General features: G+C 58.2%; 1 long non-coding RNA gene across 1 annotated transcript; it reads right to left on the bottom strand.

The window, feature by feature from the left end:
• Positions 1-4,328: 4,328 nt before the first annotated feature.
• On the bottom strand, positions 4,329-20,256 carry LOC107179312. Its single transcript, XR_001509910.2, has 3 exons — positions 19,976-20,256; positions 11,308-11,396; positions 4,329-4,396 (listed from the first exon to the last, which is right to left on the bottom strand). It is a non-coding gene; the product is annotated as an uncharacterized LOC107179312 (long non-coding RNA).
• Between the last annotated feature and the right edge of the window lie 1,189 nt (positions 20,257-21,445).

Here is a 21,445-nt window from a genome sequence, read left to right as displayed (position 1 = left end):
CCAAAGGGGCAGCAGCCCTTCCCACACCAAGGGAATCCCCCCCCAGAGCTCCCACAGCAGGAGTGGTCCAAGGACCCAAGCAAGGAACACCGAGCTGGGAGTCGGGGGCTCTGGGGAGCACCTTTGCTTCTGAGCCTCGGTTCTGCATGCAGGCCGTGGCTGGGCTGGAGACACAGGACGGCGCGCTGTCCAAGCTCGAAGGCCACGAGAGGTCATGGAGGGCCCGGCCTCACCAGAATGGACTTCCTGGGCACAGGAAGGGGTCCCTGGCCCCAGCAGGGAGGCAGGGTGGAGGCCGGAGGTGGAGGGAGCCCAGGTACGAAGACAGATGGAGGTGCATCTTTGGTCAGAGAGGGAACAGGGCCTTGGCCTCTGCCCTTCCCCTGGCTCAGGGCGGGAGCTGCCCTGATGCTCGTGGGGGCGGGGCTGCCATTTATTGAGCACATACCATCTGCTAGGCACGTTGGCCTGAACTACTGACAGCAGGCGCAAATCTGTGGACTCCCCACGCTGGTCCTATGAGGCAGGTGCACATTATTCTCCCATTTTACAGATGGGCAAATTGAGGCACAGAGAGCTGAAAGCTACCCAGGGCCCTGCGGTTGGTAAGTGGCAGGGCTGGGTTTTGAACTGGGTTTTACTTGACTTCAGCACCCCCCCCCCCCACCATGCTGTTCCGTCCCTTGGTGGATGACTAGGGGGCGGGGCTTCAGGCATCAGGATCCTGGGCTCACCTCTGCTGGGTTAGGAGGGGGACCGGCCCTTTCCATGTCCTGCCTCAGTCGTTTCAGCTGGGTGGCCGGGAAGTTCTCACCTTCGGGAGAGTAGAGGCCCACCTTCCTGGGGAGTCCTTCAGAGGGCAGCGGGTGTGGACTGAATGTAGCCTCCTGTCTATAGTCCCCACCCACCAGGGGCCCCTGGCCACTTTTCACTTATTCCCGCATTCATTCACTCGTTCATTCATTCATTCATTCATTCACTCAGGCGTCAGAACACACAGGTACAACGAGAGAAGCCCAGTGTCTGTTTAGGGAACTTTCCAAAGAGCTGAGGTGACACAAGTGAACGTGTGAATGAAGGAGTCCAGGGGACGAAGGCAGAGGGGTGAACGTGGCCTGCGTTGGCAGCAGGGGGGGTGGGAGGGGGCTCTGGAGGAGGTGACATCTGAGCTGAGACCTGAAGGATCAGTCAGAAGCCTGGAAGGCCAGAGGACAAGGGTTTCCGAGCGTCAGGAACAGCAAATGCAAAGGTCTGGAGGGCGGTAGGCAGACCAGTGCTAGGGGTAGAAAGCGGGGGAGGGGGGGGGTCAGAGTGACCAGATGTGGCAGAGGAGTCACGTGTGGGCTGGTGCTGGGAGCCCAGGGTCCCATGCCCTTGTGGGTGCAGCGTGGAGCCGTTGGGGGCCAGTCCCGGCCCAGTCACGTCCTTTAAAGTCTGTGGGCTTCCCTGCGGCCGCACTGAGTACAGGGGGCGGCGGGGCGGGGCAGGGATGAGAGGAGACGGAGACAGGGAGGCCCTGAAGAGGCTGATGTGTGGGGAGAGGTGGTGAGGCTGGACTTGGGGGTGGCTGTGGGGAGGGAGAGGGATAGACTTGCTTAGGATTGGGTGCGGGCATGGGGGCGGGGAGGTCAAAGAGGAAGCTGAGTTTGGGGACCTTTACTTTCCAGCGCGGGGAGCCCCGGGACAGAGGGACGGCCTGAGGTTGGGGTGAGTGGCGCAACCCCGGGACCACCGCCCTACTCAGAACCCCCCCTCCGCCCCCCGCCGCCGCCCAGCGACCCGCAGTCTCTCACCGCTGCCCGCACCCCGCCCCCCCCCCCCCCCCGCATCCTCATTGTCTTGTGATTGATGAAGGCCCCCCGTGCGGTGTTTGTTCAGCTGTCCGGACCCCCCCGGGGCTGGCTGCGCGTCTGTCCCTGTGCATCTGTCCATCTCAGAGAGGACGAAACCTAAGGAGCAAGAGTGGGGGCCCCGAGGCAGAGTGGAAACCCACCGGGGTTTGGAGCCGCGCCCTCCTCGCTCTGCTTTGCCGGGGGTGACTCATCCCGGGGAAGTGGACAGTCCAGACCAAGGCTTTGATCCTCTGCTGGCTACAGGCGGCGTAGCCCCCAGACCGTGGTGTTCATCCAGGACAGCTCCCCTTGGGGCCCAAGGAGGGCAGTTTTGGGGGTCAGGACTGACCGTGAGCCACCGATTGAGCTGTGGGGACCCAGGACTGGGAAGACAGCACCCTGCCCCCTTCTCCTCCGTGGCCTGACTCAGAGATGGCCCCACCACCCACCCACCGCCCCTACTTTGCTCTCCTCCCTCACCCCTTTTTGTCCAACAAGCCCTCCCTTTAAGTCTTTTCCGTCAGTCCACTCAGCCCTTCTGTCTGCCTCCCCAGACCAGCCCCCCATCATCTCTTGCCTGCACGTCTCCAGCACCTGCCTCACTGCTCTTACCCTTGCCCCTGTGGTCCCTTCTGCTCAGGGCAGCCAGAATGATCTTTCTGGAAGTGCTTCTGAATGTGTCCCCCCTCGGCCTAAAACCGGCTGTGGCTTCCCATTACCCTCAGTACGACCTTGCAACTAACACAAACCCAGGATGGTGTGACCCGCGGCGACCTCTGTCCCTCCCTCCCTCCGTGCTACTTCCTGTAGATCTCTGCTTGTGAAACTGAGGATTTTTCAGTTGTTCTAATTAGCCCTGTTTTACTCTCACCCCCTGGACCTTTGCACCTGCCACCGTGCCCTTCGCCGGGAGCAACGCCGCAGCCTCTGCCTGGCTGACTCGGATTCAAGCGTTGGGTCTCAGGTGAGACCTCTTTTCCTTTTCTGCCCTCTCCCCCTAACAGCAGACTGGGTCAGGGGCCTCCTCCAGTCTCCCACGGACCTCGGACTTCCCCGATCACAGCCCTGACCACCCTGGACAGGGCCTCCCCTTCAGTGCCTGTCCATGCCCAGCATACAGTAGGTGTCCGGGAGAAGGTTCAAGGTCGGGGAGGGAGGACTACTGGGTTGCAGGGCTGAAACGGGCCCTGCTCAGGCCTCCTGGCTATGTATGGCGGGGTGTGTGTGTCGGGGGGGGCAATTATCACAGCAAATGTAATCCGCTGCTTGCTGGGCTCCAGCATAGTCCCATGGAAGATTCTGCCCCACTGCCGCAGAAGAGGCAGCTGGAGGTCACCGAGAGGGCTCTGCCCACAGAATAAGAACACTGGTGATGATCCGTGCCCTGGCTCAGGGCCACACCTGCTTGACCTCCTGTACCTTTATCGTCCCCAGTTGACAGATGAGGAAACTGAGACTCTGCAGGGCACAGTGACTCGCCCAAGGTCATTCGGCCATGCCAGAGCTGGGACGGGAACCCGGGATTGCGGCTGCACATGTCACCGATTACCACCGGGCCGGTGGTGGGCGCTTCTCCCAGACTCAGCAGGCCTGGGTTCTTCGTCCGTGCAACGGACCTCCCGAGAGCCCGGACTCCTTCTCAGGGGGGTTGTGAAACCAGCATGCTGCAGGTTAGTGCAGGGACAGGTGCGGGTTCCAGAAGAGGAGGGTCAGAGAGGGGCAGTGATGTGGCCGTGGTCACAGAGCATGGCGAGGGGGTGGGGGGGGCGGATTCGTATCAGCCTCTGAACCCAAGGCAAGTGGCATCCGGTGAGATTTTCTCCATTAAGCTCCGCTGTGAGCCTTGGTGGCAACAAGGGCACCAGGCACTGGTCTGCAGCCTGGCCTGGCCCCGTGGGAAGAGCACTGGGCAGGGAGTCCAAGTCAGGCTCTGGCATGGCCTCTCTGTGCCCCTGGCCCGTCGTGCCCCTCTCTGCCCTGGATGGGCCACCCATGGTTTGCTTGGGATGGAGGCAATCAACGTGATATTACTGAATCCCCATAACCGTCCCGCGAGGCTGCCTGTCTTATTATTTCACTGTTCTCCACGAGGCCGGGAGACGTGAGGTGACCCACCCAAGGTCACTCAGCCGGGGAGTGGCAGGGCAGGAATCTGGTTTTGCAATTTACGGACATACAGTCGGTGCACGAGTTTGCATCGCAGAATGTGACGGGTTTTGGCATCTGTACGCACCCACAAGACGGTGAGCATAGCCACCATCCTCCAAAAGTTTTCTCGCGTCCCTTCGTGGGACCTCCTGGCCCCCCATGTCCCAAGGCCACCACCGAGCTGCTTTCTGTCGACAGGTTAGTTTGCGTTTTCTAGAATGTTCTATAAATGGAACCATCCAGTATGCATTCTTTGTTGCCTGGCTGCTCTCCCCGGCGTCGTGACCTTGAGATTCCTCCACGTTGTTGGGTGTATCGAGAGTTCATTTCTTCTTACTGCTCAGAGGTGTTCTATGTGTGGATGTACCACAAACTTTTGAGCCGGGTGCCTGTTGATGGGTTGTTTCCAGTTTGGCCTGTCACAAATAAAGCTCCTCTGAAGACTCATGCATAAATCTTTGCATGAACCCAAGTTTCCACTGCTCTGGGATAAATGCCTAGAGGGAGCGGCCAGGTCCCAAGGTAAGTGTACGTTTCAATCTCTAAAAAGCCGCCGAATGTTCTCCAAAGTGGTTGAGCCACTTTACATTCCCGAGAACCGGGGGGGAGGAGGGTCTGGAACAGAGGCCTGCCCAGCTCCAGAGCCCCTGTCCCGTCACTGCCGAGCTGGCCCTCGCTCGGAGCTGGCCTTGATCCCTGGGCTGCCTGGCTGGAGAAGGAGCCAACAGACAGCAGGGGCTGAGATGCTCTCCACCCACGGGCGCCCTCCCTGCCCTGCCCACTGGCATCAGCCACCCCTTCCCCTGTAGGTCTGGCTTCCTCTCTGAGCAGAGCGGATGCCTTCCGGAGGGGCCCAGAAGCTCCTGGAGGGCAGGGCAGCCCCCCCCCCCAGTGGGTGCCAGGGGAATGCCAGTGTGTCTGGGGGAGCAGGGCTGGACCCTCTGTGGACCCTGTCTCTGGCTTGTTGAGGAAGCCTGGGTCTCCCAGGCCAGTGACAAAGGCTTCTGGGGGGGGGGGGGTTGGGGGGTGCTGAGGATTTTATTGGGCTCCTTACCCAGCCTGTGGGTGAGAGGTGTGTGTGTGTGTGTGTGTGTGTGTGTGTGTGTGTTGGTAAAGGGCTGTCCCTTTGAGCTCTGAGAGAGGAGAAAGAAAGAAGCCATCAGAACCTTGGCAGAGGGGGAGACACAGAGGGACGGAGCCCCAGACCAGAGAGAGAGAGAGAGAGAGAGAGAGAGAGGCAGCCAAACCCAAGAGGGGCGCACTCCCCCTCCAGACCCCGGGGAGGTGGGAAGAAGGCGGGGAGGGGTGCGCGAGGGGAGTGCGCGAACCCTTCATTAAAAATGAAACCCCCGAGCCCGGCCCGCAGCGGCCGAGGAGCCGGGCTGCCGGCAGCCTCCCTCTCGCAGGAGCACAGAGGCCCGCGCCGGCTCCAGCCGCCCGCGGCCGACCTCACGCGTCCTCAAAGCCAGCCTGTCCCACTTCCCCCGCCGGTTGCTACAGCAACTGAGCTCTGAGTAATCAGCTGCACGGTGACCTTTCTTCCCCCGGAGAGAGGGAGGGAGGGAGGGAGCGCTCGGGAGGGAGGGCGGAGGGAGGAGGGAGGGACGAGGGAGAGGAGGAGGGAGGGGAGGGAGAGAGGAGAACAGAGGGAGAAAGATGAAGAGGAGGAGGGGGAGAGGATGGAGGAGAGAGAGGAGAGAGAGAGAGAGGGGGAAAGGTGGAGGAGGAGGGAGGAGGGGGAGGAGGGGGAGGAGGGAGGCTGAGCGGCCGGTCAAAGCAGTAAAAACACTGCAGCTGGGGTCTGGGGGCTTTCGGGATGGAGCTGGCAGGCAGGAGCGGGAGAGAGGAGGGGCAGCCGGGCCGCGGTGATGGGGGAGGGGGAAGCCCGGGGACTGGGGGGGGGGACGTGGAGGGTGCTGACCTGGATGCCCCCCCACCTGCCCCCCCACTGGCCCTCCTGCCGCGGTGTGGTCTCTCCCAAGTCTTGGGGGATTGTGAGAGAGAGAATGGTGAGGCCCTGCTTGCTCTCAGGCGCAAAAGATACCCTCTCCCAGCAGTCTGGACTCCCCCATTCCCCAGATGGGAAAACTGAGGGCAGCAAGCTGGTTTACAGTTTCAGGACTGGGCACTTGATCCCTGTGACACCCCTTTCCCCCTAAATGCTTCCGACGAGGGGGCAAACTGCAGCCGGGGTGGGGGGGGTGGGGGGAGAGGGGGAGTCCTCCACCACTCCCAGGGCCCCCACTGCCCAGCTCTCTGGCCTCAGTTTCCCCGGTGGTAAGGCAGGGGCCCCGAGGGGGTTGGTGCTTACTGCCCAGGGAGACTCACTTTCTGAGGAGGGTCTATGGAGCCTCTACACCCAGATATTGATTTGAAATTCTCTCAACCCAGCAGAAGCAAGGCGGGGAAGATGTGAGATCCAGGGAGGGTGTGAGCGAAAGAAGCCAGGGAAGGAGCGGGTGCAGGCCGGAGCCCCCAGGGGTCGGGACGCCACCGTGGGAGGGCGTGGAACCCTCCTGGTACCTGCTCTCCTGCCCGCCTCGCGGGATCCTCCCCAGATCAGCAGCCCTGGGCCAGCACCGGGCCCATCACCCGCCTGGCCCTGGGGACCCGCCAGCCGCCTGTTTATGAAGCAAGCCAGTCCTGGAGTCACAGCCGCGCCCACGGAATGGGGGAGGGGTGACAGATGGTGGAGGTGCCATTTTAACCAGAGTCTGCAGCAGTTGGGGAAGGGGAGGGGGGAACCCAGGGTTGGGGGAGCCTGGGACCCTGCATTGCTGCTCCCTCAGGGCCCCTCTGCTTCTCCTCTCCACCTGGGCACCTCCCCCAAGCTCAGGTCTGAGAGGCCACCTGACCCACAGCCCGGTCACGTGGGCGCCCAAACTCCCATGGACTCTATGGGTGCCCCTTGGCTCTGCGAGGTGTTGGGGGTCCCCTGGGAGGCCGGGGCGACAGTGATAATCTCTTAAGGCTCGGCCGCCCATGAGGAGAGCCCTGTGACCTCCCAACACGTAACAAGGACAGGACCACTGACCAGGAAACACCAGGGGCTGGCAAGGGGTAGTGGGCAGGAGGGATCTGGGGCCGACTGAAGGCCCCAGAGGCCAACCTTTAGCTCCAGGCTTCGGCTGGAGCACTCAGGGCGGATCGGGAGCGAAGCGTGGGAGGGGCCTGTGTTTTTATCCCAGCCCAGCACTCAGACCCTCTCTGGACCTCAGCATTTGCATCTCCAGCAGTGAAGGGTGCTGGCCTCACCCACCTGGCTAGGAGGCAAAGCGCTGGTGACAGGGAAGGAATGGCAGCGGCTACAGGTAACCGGGAAGCCTGTCTTCTACAGGTGAGGACAGCAAGGCCCAGAGAGGCCAGGGTGCTTGCCCGGCGTCACCGAGCTGCTGATGGGAAGCCCTGTGCCCTGGGTTGTCCAGGACGAGGCGCATGTGAAACAGAGGTGGGTCACAGCCTGCTGCTCTGGCTGGGGGCCTTCCGCTCCCCTGGGACTCTTGGGTCCCTCGAACTTCCCTGTTCCAGAAACCTCCACGCACCCAGACCTTTGTTGAATAAAGGGCACTCATTCTACGAGCCCGGTGGTTGGTCTTTTGGCTCCAGGGTAGAGATAATAGCAAGAGTGGCTAGGTCTCCCTGAGCACAGCCTGGGCCCCCCCCCACCCCCACCCCCCCACGCTGGGCTGAGCACCCACGTGTATCTTGCCACGGACCCCCCTAGGTACCCCAGGAGATGGGTGCTCCTATCAGCCTTGTTTCCAGATGGGAAAAGTGAGGCTCGGGGGCGTGCGGTGACTTGCCTCGGGCCCCACAGCACTGAGTGCCAGAGCTGGGATCGGAATCCACATCTTGACCTCAGAAATGGCCTCTTAACTTCCAGCCCATATCAGTCAGGCTTGACCAGACTCAGGGGACTGAGGATGTTTGCAGTGTTGGACTTCGCTGTGAACAGAATCCCCTGAGCCCCTATTAGAAAATGTTGCTAGAGGCTGCGCGGGAGGTCCCCGTGGGCACGGGAAGGGGGAAACTCATGACAGGACAGGACGTGGGCAGGGTGAGATTGGGCGGTAGGGTTGGGGAGGCCAAGGTGCCAGGAGTACTCACAGCCCAGGAATCCTTTCTGATCTTTGCGTATGGTGGGGGGGGAGGGGGGGGCAGAGACCATTTCCCTTTCAGACAGATGAGGAAGTTGACGGTCAAGAAAAGGCCAGAAGACTTACTACAAGTCCCACTGGGCATTAGGGGTGGGATCAGGGCAATGGCAAGATTCTCTGACCCCCAACTGGGGTGCTTTTTGTTGAATGGCATTGCTGCCCACCCAACCACCCATCATCTACCCTCTCATCCGTATCCCCGCCCATCCATCCATCCATCCATCCACTATCCACTTACCCACCCATCCATTCATGAACCCATTCACCTATCCATTTTCCCATCTTAATTCATCTACCAGCCAGCCAGCCAGCCACTTATTCATCCGTCCATCCGTCCATCCATCCATCCGTCTGTCCATCCATCCACCGTCCAATCACCTATTCATTTTATTTGTAGTCTATAACCATTCTGAGTCTTGTTATCTACACTCTTTAGTTAGGAAACACGTATGTCCGTGTGCACTGGGTGCTGATCCTTCCTCTCTGTGGAGGTGCACCAGCTCCCCACCCCCCGCCCCCCGCCCCAGTTCAGCCCATCGATTCCAGAGGTTCCCATGATATGGGCCATGCCCCACCAGTCCGGGGATCGAGGACCGAAAGGACTGTGTGGACCAGGGACTGCTCCTGCCTCCCCCATAACATGCTGTGTGACCGTTGAGCAATTGAGAACTGAGAATAATTGTCCCCGTCCTCTGAGGATTGGAGGAAACCCATGGAAACCTTAGGAACGCAACAGCCCTTTACCAACCCGAGGGACAGTTCTTTTGAAGGGGTTAGCAGGGCTCAGCCTTTGGGGGCATCCACTCTCTTATTAGTGAAACCAGCCAGAAAGGTCTCTTGATTCTGCTCAGATCAGCTAGCTAGTCATTCATTCATTCATTCATTCATTCATTCATTCATTCTGTACTGTGTCCTAGGCCCTGTGTAAGACTCCAGGGATCTAGAAATCAATACAAATAGTTTCTGCCCTCAAGAAATTGGCCGACACTTGGCTTGAAACAGAAATCAGTCACTTCGCATGGGTTCCGGTTGAGGCTTGAACTTAGTCCAGGGGTGGGGGGGATTTGAGGAGGCGCGTCAGCCGTGCCTGGACCGGACAGGTGAGGAGGGGGCCCCAGGGGGGGGAACATACTCGGGATCTGGAAGGACAGGGCAGAGGGTGTAGGGAAGGCCATCGGGGGCAGAAAGGAGGGCACATGCCAAAAACCGCGGGGTGGGGAGGGACTTCCTTGAGAGCCTACTAAGTTTCAGGGACTGTACCCCGTGTTCCTCCCTCATGATCTCAGTGGATCCTTCCAACAACTCTACGAGGCTGGCATTCTATCCTTTGGCACATTTCACTAATGAGAGAGCTGAGGCTCAGAGAGGACCCGCAACTTTCCCCAAAACACCCAGCACCCACATGCTAGATGGGATACACCAGCCTAGGCCTGTCGGTCTGACTTTTCTCATCTTCCGTCACCTCGAGCATCTCCCCCTCAAGGGGGGGGGAGGGGAGAAAGCACCCTGTTATCATCCGCATCGTTTCAGAGCGCTTTGGCGGCTCAGGCATGCATTGGACCAACAAATATTTATCCACGCCTCGGGGTCAGGCCATGCTGTGCTGGGGGGTGGAGCCGTGACAGGACGGGCCCCTCCCTGCCCTCTGCGGGCTCCCAGCTGACCCCTTAGCTCAGGCGACTGACCTCAACTCCTGGCAAAGCCCTGATTCACCCGGGCTTAAAAATAAACCCAGGTGCTGTCCAGGCCCAAAGAGCAAGGGACCACAGGCTCCCAGAGCAGAGGCTGGGGAGGCAGCAGGCAGAACTATCAGCTTGGAACGGGGCTCCTCTCATCAGCATGGGGCCCCAGCCTCCCTGCTTAAAGATCGCCTCGAGCGCTCTCTTAAAGATGCTAACACGGCAGCTGACATTTGGGAGATCCTGGCAGGCGATCAAACCCGAGCTGGAAAAATCGGAGCTGCCGGGAGGGCGGTGGGGGGAGGGGGGTGGTCACCAGGCAGTAGGGACCCGGGCTGGTTGGGGGCCCAGGGCCACAGGGCTTGGGCCTAAGACTGTGCGTTCTGTCCAGCCCTGTGCGGCCAGGCTGGGCATCCGCCTGTCTCTCTGCCGGAAGGACTCGGGGACGCAGAAGGCAAGGACGTGGTGGGACAATGGATAAAGAGAGACCCGAGTCTCTTAGCTCAGCCCCAAACTTCAAGTCACTGTCAAGGATTAGGACCATCGACCCTATGAAAACATTCATAGGGTAGTGAGTTATGGGAAAGAGAAGCGGGAAGGAAGCAGGTGCCGATTACTTTCCTGGCTGAAGCCCCCAGAACTGAGTCCCCACCCCTCGCCTCGGTGCAGGGAGGAGCGTGAGGGGTCCGAGGGAGGAGTTAGGGGAGAAAGATCCCCACTCCACCTCCTCCTTGGGCACCACTGACCCTCCACAAACTTCGACAAGCCTGAGCTAACCTCGTCTCTTTGCTCTTCCTTTATATCCAGGCGCCTTCTGCCCACCCACCTACCGCCCTCCATCCACCCCTACGCACCCACTCATCGACCCAATCTACCTGCTTTCCACCCAACCGATTCGCCCGCTGCTCTTCTGCCGTCTGATTAACCAATTATCCTTTTCATCCATCCATCCACTGACTCATCTACTCAGCCATCCATCCCCGTCCGTTCATCCATTTCCCCAGCTGACCACCGTCCAAATGTCCATCCACTCCCCACGGGGCCATCCAGATCGTCTCTTCAGCACAGGAGAGACATATCCAGCCCGGTGTTAGGGGGTCAGGAAAGGCCTCCGGGAGGGGACCTTCTAAGCTGAGACATGTCTCAGGGCAGGAGGAATCCAGGTAAAATGTGAAAGGGAGAGTCTTCCTCCCCCCCGCCGAGAGGTGTCCTTATGGGAGCATCAGGTCGTATTCTGGTTGTAGCTTAAGAGGGGGCAGCTGATCGGAGAGCCAGGAGAGGCCGAGGGCCAGCAGGGCGCGAAGCCGGGACAACTTGCCACACAGGATTGTGGGAAGAGAGGTGAAAGATACAGAAGGCCAAGCCTTGGTCCTATGGCCGTTTAGCACTGACCCGTCCACAGGGGCCCCCTCCAGGTCCTGCAGCCCTCCCACCCACCTGGCCGTCCTCCCCATTCCCAGTGTGCTCCCAGGGAGACCCCTGCAGACCTACCCTCACAGGCTCTTTCTCCATATGTGGGAATTCCAGCTTCTCCGGGTCACGGTCTTATATTTCTTGTGGTCCTGTTCCATGGCACTGAGCTAAAGTTCAAACAAACAAAACAAAATTCAAGAGATGGAAACTATGACTACTCTTCCCAGATTCTCCCCGTCTTGCTCTTGGAGACCCCTTCCCTGTATACCCGGAGACCCCTTCCCTATATACCCGGAGACCCCTTCCCTATATATCCGGAGAGCCCTTCCCCATACCCAGAGACCCCTTCCCTATACCCGGAGACCCCTTCTCTATATACCCGGAGACCCCTTCCCTATATACCCGGAGACCCCTTCCCTATACCCAGAGACCTCTTCTCCATACCCAGAGACCCCTTCCCTATACCCGGAGACCCCTTCCCTATATACCCGGAGACCCCTTCCCCATACCCGGAGACCGCTTCCCTATACCCGGAGACCCCTTCTCTATATACCCGGAGACCCCTTCCCTATATACCCGGAGAGCCCTTCCCTATATACCCGGAGAGCCTTCCCTATACCCGGAGAGCCCTTCCCTATACCCGGAGACCCCTTCCCTATATATCCGGAGAGCCCTTCCCCATACCCGGAGACCCCTTCCCTATACCCGGAGACCCCTTCTCTATATACCCGGAGACCCCTTCCCTATATACCTGGAGACCCCTTCCCTATACCCAAAGACCTCTTCTCCATACCCAGAGACCCCTTCCCTATATACCAGGAGAGCCCTTCCCCATACCCAGAGACCCCTTCCCTATACCCGGAGACCCCTTCTCTATATACCCGGAGACCCCTTCCCTATATACCCGGAGACCCCTTCCCTATACCCAGAGACCCCTTCTCCATACCCAGAGACCCCTTCCCTATACCCGGAGACCCCTTCTCCATACCCAGAGACCCCTTCCCTATACCCGGAGACCCCTTCTCTATATACCCGGAGACCCCTTCCCTATATACCTGGAGACCCCTTCCCTATATATCCGGAGAGCCCTTCCCCATACCCGGAGACCCCTTCCCTATACCCGGAGACCCCTTCTCTATATACCCGGAGACCCCTTCCCTATATACCTGGAGACCCCTTCCCTATACCCAGAGACCTCTTCTCCATACCCAGAGACCCCTTCCCTATACCCGGAGACCCCTTCCCTATATACCCGGAGACCCCTTCCCCATACCCGGAGACCGCTTCCCTATACCCGGAGACCCCTTCTCTATATACCCGGAGACCCCTTCCCTATATACCCGGAGACCCCTTCCCTATATATCCGGAGAGCCCTTCCCCATACCCGGAGACCCCTTCCCTATACCCGGAGACCCCTTCCCTATATATCCGGAGAGCCCTTCCCCATACCGGGAGACCCCTTCCCTATACCCGGAGACCCCTTCTCTATATACCCGGAGACCCCTTCCCTATATACCTGGAGACCCCTTCCCTATACCCAGAGACCTCTTCTCCATACCCAGAGACCCCTTCCTTATACCCGGAGACCCCTTCCCTATATACCCGGAGACCCCTTCCCCATACCTGGAGACCCCTTCCCTATACCCGGAGACCCCTTCTCTATATACCTGGAGACCCCTTCCCTATACCCGGAGACCCCTTCTCTATATACCCGGAGACCCCTTCCCTATACCCAGAGACCCCTTCTCCATACCCGGAGACCCCTTCCCTATACCCGGAGACCCCTTCTCCATACCCAGAGACCCCTTCCCTATACCCGGAGACCCCTTCCCTATATACCCGGAGACCCCTTCCCCATACCCGGAGACCCCTTCCCTATACCCGGAGACCCCTTCTCTATATACCCGGAGACCCCTTCCCTATATACCCGGAGACCCCTTCCCTATACCCAGAGACCCCTTCTCCATACCCAGAGACCCCTTCCCTATACCCGGAGACCCCTTCTCCATACCTAGAGACCCCTTCCCTATACCCGGAGACCCCTTCTCTATATACCCGGAGACCCCTTCCCTATATACCCAGAGACCCCTTCCCTATATACCCGGAAAGCCCTTCCCCATACCCGGAGACCCCTTCCCTATACTCGGAGACCCCTTCTCTATATACCCGGAGACCCCTTCCCTATATACCCAGAGACCCCTTCCCTATATACCCGGAAAGCCCTTCCCCATACCCGGAGACCCCTTCCCTATACTCGGAGACTCCTTCCCTATATACCTGGAGACCCCTTCCCTATATATCCGGAGAGCCCTTCCCCATACCCGGAGACCCCTTCCCTATACCCGGAGACCCCTTCTCTATATACCCGGAGACCCCTTCCCTATATACCCGGAGACCCCTTCCCTATACCCAGAGACCTCTTCTCCATACCCAGAGACCGCTTCCCTATACCCGGAGACCCCTTCTCTATATACCCGGAGACCCCTTCCCTATATACCCGGAGAGCCCTTCCCCATACCCAGAGACCCCTTCCCTATACCCAGAGACCCCTTCTCCATACCCAGAGACCCCTTCCCTATACCCGGAGACCCCTTCTCTATATACCCGGAGACCCCTTCCCTATATACCCGGAGACCCCTTCCCTATACCCAGAGACCCCTTCTCCATACCCAGAGACCCCTTCCCTATACCTGGAGACCCCTTCTCCATACCCAGAGACCCCTTCCCTATACCCGGAGACCCCTTCCCTATACCCAGAGACCCCTTCTCCATACCCAGAGACCCCTTCCCTATACCCAGAGACCTCTTCTCCATACCCAGAGACCCCTTTCCTATACCCGGAGACCCCTTCCCTATACCCGGAGACCCCTTCTCCATACCCGGAGACCCCTTCCCTATACCCGGAGACCCCTTCTCTATATACCCGGAGACCCCTTCCCTATATACCCAGAGACCCCTTCCCTATATACCCGGAAAGCCCTTCCCCATACCCGGAGACCCCTTCCCTATACCCGGAGACCCCTTCTCCATACCCGGAGACCCCTTCCCTATACCCGGAGACCCCTTCTCTATATACCCGGAGACCCCTTCCCTATATACCCAGAGACCCCTTCCCTATATACCCGGAAAGCCCTTCCCCATACCCGGAGACCCCTTCCCTATACCCGGAGACTCCTTCCCTATATACCTGGAGACCCCTTCCCTATATATCCGGAGAGCCCTTCCCCATACCCGGAGACCCCTTCCCTATACCCGGAGACCCCTTCTCTATATACCCGGAGACCCCTTCCCTATATACCCGGAGAGCCCTTCCCCATACCCGGAGACCCCTTCCCTATACCCGGAGACCCCTTCTCTATATACCCGGAGACCCCTTCCCTATATATCCGGAGAGCCCTTCCCCATACCCGGAGAGCCCTTCCCTATACCCGGAGACCCCTTCCCTATACCCGGAGACCCCTTCCCTATATATCCGGAGAGCCCTTCCCCATACCCGGAGACCCCTTCCCTATACCCGGAGACCCCTTCTCTATATACCCGGAGACCCCTTCCCTATATACCTGGAGACCCCTTCCCTATACCCAGAGACCTCTTCTCCATACCCAGCGACCCCTTCCCTATACCCGGAGACCCCTTCCCTATATACCTGGAGACCCCTTCCCCATACCTGGAGACCCCTTCCCTATACCCGGAGACCCCTTCTCTATATACCCGGAGACCCCTTCCCTATATACCCGGAGACCCCTTCCCTATACCCAGAGACCCCTTCTCCATACCCGGAGACCCCTTCCCTATACCCGGAGACCCCTTCTCCATACCCAGAGACCCCTTCCCTATACCCGGAGACCCCTTCCCTATATACCCGGAGACCCCTTCCCCATACCCGGAGACCCCTTCCCTATACCCGGAGACCCCTTCTCTATATACCCGGAGACCCCTTCCCTATATACCCGGAGACCCCTTCCCTATACCCAGAGACCCCTTCTCCATACCCAGAGACCCCTTCCCTATGCCCAGAGACCCCTTCTCCATACCTAGAGACCCCTTCCCTATATACCCGGAGACCCCTTCTCTATATACCCGGAGACCCCTTCCCTATATACCCAGAGACCCCTTCCCTATATACCCGGAAAGCCCTTCCCCATACCCGGAGACCCCTTCCCTATACTCGGAGACTCCTTCCCTATATACCTGGAGACCCCTTCCCTATATATCCGGAGAGCCCTTCCCCATACCCGGAGAGCCCTTCCCTATACCCGGAGACCCCTTCCCTATACCCGGAGACCCCTTCCCTATATACCCGGAGACCCCTTCCCTATACCCGGAGACCCCTTCCCTATATATCCGGAGAGCCCTTCCCCATACCCGGAGACCCCTTCTCCATACCCAGAGACCCCTTCCCTATACCCGGAGACCCCTTCCCTATATACCCGGAGACCCCTTCCCCATACCCGGAGACCCCTTCCCTATACCCGGAGACCCCTTCCCTATACCCGGAGACCCCTTCTCCATACCCAGAGACCCCTTCCCTATATACCCGGAGACCCCTTCCCCATACCCGGAGACCCCTTCCCTATACCCGGAGACCCCTTCTCTATATACCCGGAGACCCCTTCTCTATATACCCGGAGACCCCTTCCCTATATACCCGGAGACCCCTTCCCTATACCCAGAGACCCCTTCTCCATACCCAGAGACCCCTTCCCTATACCCGGAGACCCCTTCTCCATACCCAGAGACCCCTTCCCTATACCCGGAGACCCCTTCCCTATATACCCGGAGAGCCCTTCCCCATACCCAGAGACCCCTTCCCTATACCCCGAGACCCCTTCCCTATACCCAGAGACCCCTTCTCCATACCCAGAGACCCCTTCCCTATACCCGGAGACCCCTTCCCTATACCCGGAGACCCCTTCTCTATACCCAGAGACCCCTTCTCCATACCCAGAGACCCCTTCCCTATATACCCGGAGACCCCTTCCCCATACCCGGAGACCCCTTCCCTATACCCGGAGACCCCTTCCCTATACCCAGAGACCCCTTCTCCATACCCAGAGACCCCTTCCCTATATACCCGGAGACCCCTTCCCCATACCCGGAGACCCCTTCCCTATACCCGGAGACCCCTTCTCTATATACCCGGAGACCCCTTCCCTATACCCAGAGACCCCTTCCCTATATACCCGGAGACCCCTTCCCTATACCTGGAGACCCCTTCTCCATACCCAGAGACCCTGTCCTGAAGCCTCGGTATCGTCCCCATCCCCTCCCCCTTTCCCAGGTGCCCCCGCCGCGTCCAGTCGATTGCCCAGATCTGTCCATTCCATCCGACAACCTTGCATCTGTCACTTCTCTCCACCTGCTACCCCACCAACCCGAGTCAGAGTAGCAGCCTCCTTGCTGTCCTGCCGGCCTCCGGGCTTGCTCTCCATCCAGGACATGTACATGGGGCAATCAGAGAGCTACTCTAAAATTTCAACTTGACCGCTCTAGTCTCCTACTTAAACCTTTCATGGTTTCCCATTGCCTTCGGGATAAAAGTCCCTAAATCCCTGCAGGATCCTCGGTATCAGCCCAGAGCCCGTCTCAGGGCTCGAACCCACGCACCGTGAGACCGTGACCTGAGGGAAAAAATAAAGAGTCGGAAGCTTAACCGACTGAGCCGCCCAGGTGCCCCGCAATTCTGTGTTCTCCCCACCACGTCCAATACCTGGTTGGCCCTCGGGCACAAGAAAATATTGTTAAATCTCCAAGAGTATTAGAGTTTACCTCCAGATTCTTTCTCCCCAGATCTGACCTTTTCCATTTGCCCTTCGTGCCTGAAACCAAAGCCAACTGCTTGGCCTCTTCTCTGCCCCCACCTCCTGGAAACTGAACAGACTAGGTATTCAGACTGCTGCAGGGAGACATAACCCACTCAGGTAGTGACCGACTCTGCCACCCACGTGAGGGCCGACTGCGGCCGCTATGGACCCAACACCGGATGGAGGGATTCGGTCCAGGCGGCCTGGCCTTGGCCACGGCGAGGCACCTGCAGAGGCAGGAGGTGAAGAAATAGGCAAAGAAAAGAGCCCTTCCTAGAAAGGGTCTTCCTCCTAGTCCGTGACTGAGATCGAGCTCAAACATGTATTAAGCTCCTTCTGATTGCCAGGATCCTTACTCTGCGCGAGTCGACCATTTTTTCTCCACCTGAACTGGAAGCAAACTTCGAGCCAGGACTGTCTATTTCCTCCCAAATACCCTTCCTCTTGCTACAAAAGTAAGACATGCTTATTACAGATATTCGAGAAAATGCAGATGGGCTCAGTGAAGAAAATAAAACCACTTTTAGTCCCATCACCTGAAGATGACCACTTAAAAAAACTATTTTTTAAGATTTTATTTTTTATTTATTTGTTTATTTAAAACAATTTTTCAAACATTTATTTTTGTGAGAGAGAGAGAGGGATAAGAGTGCGAGCGGGGAAGAGGGAGCCACAGAACCCAAAGCTGGCTCCAGGCTCTGAGCCATCAGCACAGAGCCCGATGTGGGGCTCGAACTCACGAACCGTGAGATCATGGCCTGAGCCGAAGTCGGATGCCCAACCCACTGAGCCACCCAGGCGCCCCTAAAGATTTTACTTTTTTAAGTCATCTCTACACCCAACATGGGGCTTGAACTCATGACCCCAAGGTCAAGAGTTGCACGTTCTTCCACCTGAGCCGGCCAGCCACCCCTGAAGACGACCACCTTTGACATTTAGAGGAGTCGGATCCCCTCCTGGGTCTCCACACCCCACGGATTTGCTTAGACTCGCACGTGCAATTGACATGTAAGAACGATTTGTGTCCGATCACTTACCTGTTTATTCACTCTTCATTAATTCCAAAAGTATCCATCGAACTCTCAGTGGTTGTCAATTTCATGGTGTTTTACATTCTTAGAAGGCGGAAGGAGAGGTACAAAAACCTAAGATACTCAGGTACTGACCATGAATTGTACTCAGTGGCCAAACCTTCCTCAGCCCCTTCTCCAGGTAAGCGGTCAAGGACTCGAATCCAGCTCCTGGCCGGGTCCCTCACCAGCTGTGTGGCCTTTGGCAAACCACCGACCCCATGCTACCCAAAGTGTGGTCCACCCTTGGCCAGGTCCTGCTGTCGACGTGTGCATCCCGTTGTGATTGGATACATTACAATAGTACTGTTCCCGGCAGATTGGAAAATTTTCTCTAAACCTTCCTCCACCACAGATAGTTTGAGAAGCACAGAGGTAACCCACTCTGTGCCTCAGTGTCCTCAGCAGTAGGATGGGAACGATGGTGGCCCGTGACCTCAGCCGGTCCCTGGGAAGGGGAAGCGAGCCACTGATGGAAGGACCGTAGCTGGGCATTGGCACCTCTCCTTAATGTCAACATCACTAGTATTTTTGTATCTTTTCGGTATTCTGCCTTAAAAACATCCAATTTTCTGAGGGCGGCGGAAGGAGGCTTGGAAAGAGGAGTGGACCTCGATTAATGCATCCTACCCTACCCCCTAATTTCCCGAAGGAACCACGGGGCACTGTATTCATCTATTTCCCAAATATCTAGAGACACTTACAGGGTGAAGCAGGAGAACCCAGTACGCACACAGCACCCTGGCGAGACAGCGCTGGGTTCAAACCCCTGCTCTGCTCCTTACTAGCCGAGCGGCCTCGGGCAAGTCACTTAACCACTCTGAGCCACAGCGTTCCCGTGCCGTATGAGGGCCCGGAGGGGTCAGCCCAGGCTGGGCCCTGGCAGACGATCCCCACACGCCTGTAGACAGCCTGGGGACGAAGGCTGCTCCCCACGTCTGTGCTCAGATGTGACCGTTGTGGTGACCTCCTGGGCGCCTTGCCCTCCGTGAGTCTTTGTGGACTGAAAGAATAGTTGGTGTGTTGAGAGGCCAAACTTGCCCGGTATCTCTTCTAGAAAATGGATGGATTTGAGGACGGGGAACATTTGAAAATGGAGGGATGTGGAAATACAAAAGGTCTCAGGAGGAGTAGAAGCTTTGCCAATTAGACCTGTGTTGTCTGCAGCAGGGAAGCTCCCCTCACGCCCTCTCCAGAGCATGCTGCTCTCTGCGGAGGGGGGCCTAGGCCAGGCTAAGTCACGTGACGCCTCTGGAAAGCTTCTCGAAACAGCCCGGTGTCACTCCTCCGGATTCACCAGCAGAAGCAAGCAAGTCGCGGGGCTGAGCCCGGCGTAGGCGGGGTGGGGGGAGTGCACCCCTCGTGAGGCCTGCACGGCGCATGGCAACGGGGCAGGGGTGGGTGACCCTCTCCTGGGGAAGACAGCCTTGACCCATCCACCGTCTTGGCCGCAAATACTCCTCCCTCTTGCACAGAGCTGAACGCAACCCTAGTGAGTGAGCCGGGCCCATGCCTCTCTCGACCAAGAGATCTGTAAGTAGGGGGAAAGCTTGCTGGTCTCACACGCGGTTATCAACCGAATCGTGTCTCCCCGAAATTCGCACGGAAGTCCTAGCCCCCAGCTAGGATGTAACCGGGGCTAAGGTCCTACGCGAGGTAATGAACTTAAAACGAGGCCATGGCGGTGAGTCCCGATCCAAGAGGACCGGCGTCCTTGTGAGAAGGAAAGCACACGGAAAGACACTAGACGCCCGTGCGTGCACACAGGGAAGGGACCATGTGAGACACAGCAAGAAGGTAGCTGCCTACCCCCCAAGGAGAGAGAGAGAGACAGAGAGAGAGAGAGAGAGAGAGGTCTGAGAAGACACCAACCTGCCAACGCCTTGATCTTGGACTTTCAGACTCCAGGACTTCGAGAAAGTGAATTTCTGATGAGCCACTCAGTCTTGTATTTTGTTACGGCGGCCCTCGCACACACACCCACACACCCGGCACTCAGTGGGGGGACAGGAACGGCACACCCACGGACACTCCCTTCTGGAAGGGCTAGGAATGGGAGGCACCACGCACAGCAATCCTGGGGCCTGCAGGGTGGACGCTGGGAGGGCCACCTCCCCCGGGTGAAGGAAATGCTTTCTCGTGGGCCCCACTGCACTCCCTTGGCCCTCCGTCTGTCCCCTGTTCTCGGTGGCCCTCCAGTGGCCCTCTGGGTAGACTTCCATCACGTCCTTGGCCACGTTGATTGCAGACCCAAGGGCCCTCACTGGGGGCTAAGCCGACTTTTCCACCTGCTTTCTTTCCCGCTGGGGCCCAGATCTGGTTTTAAGTCGTGAAAGCTCACGGCCTCTTTTCGTCCAGGCTGGTAGCACTTCTGACGATGCCCCCCTCCTCGGAACTTGGCTCGCTATTTTTCCACTCGGTTCCTTATTTTATTTTATTTTATTTTATTTTATTTTATTTTCATCATTTTTTTAACGCTTACTTATTTTTTAGGGAGAGAGAAAGATACACAGGGTGTGAGTCGGGGAGGGGCAGAGAGAGAGAGGGAGGCACAGACTCTGAAGCAGGTTCCAGGCTCCGAGCCGTCAGCACAGAGCCCGACGCGGGGCTCGAACTCACGGACCGCGAGATCACACGTGAGCCGAAGTCGGTCGCTTCATTGCTTTGCAAACAGGCGAATTCCCTTCGGAGCGCGTCTCTTCTCCGCAGCGTCTTGGAAACCGGCAGGGCACGAGTTTGGTGGGGACGGCTGCAACAAACAAAGTGCAACAGAAACGTGTCGTTCACAGTCCTGCGGGCCAGGAGTCTGAGCTGAAGGCGGCAGCAGCTTGGCTCCCTCTGAAGGCCGCGAAGGAAGGGTCTGTTCCAGGCCTCTCTCCGGCTGCTAGACGGCCACCTGCTCCCCGTGTCCTCACAATGACTTTCGTCTGTACGCGTTCGGATGCCAACTCCCCCTTCTTGGGAGGACACCGGTCCTGGTGGATCAGGGCTCATCCTGATGACTCCATTTTCCCTTATTGCCTCTTGAAAGACCCTCTCTCCTGGGGCCCCTGGGTGGCTCCGTCGGTTGAGCACCTGACTCTCGATCTCGGCTCAGGTCACGATCTTGTGGTTTCTGGGTTCGAGCCCCGCATCGGGCTCCGCGCCGACAGTGCAGAGCCTGGTTGGGATTCTCTCTCTCTCTCCCTCTCTGTCTGCCCCTTCCCCGCTTGGGCTCTCTCTCTCTCTCTTTCAAAATAAATTTAAAGAAAAATTTTAAGAGCCTCTCTCCAAATACAGTCACCTTCTGACGGTCACACTGCGGTTAGAGCTTTAACACGGGAATTGAGGGGACGTGAGTCA

The sequence above is a fragment of the Panthera tigris genome, chromosome D4, assembly GCF_018350195.1.
Source record: "Panthera tigris isolate Pti1 chromosome D4, P.tigris_Pti1_mat1.1, whole genome shotgun sequence".
NCBI lineage: Eukaryota > Metazoa > Chordata > Mammalia > Carnivora > Felidae > Panthera > Panthera tigris.
This window is presented reverse-complemented; position numbering and strand designations above follow the sequence as displayed.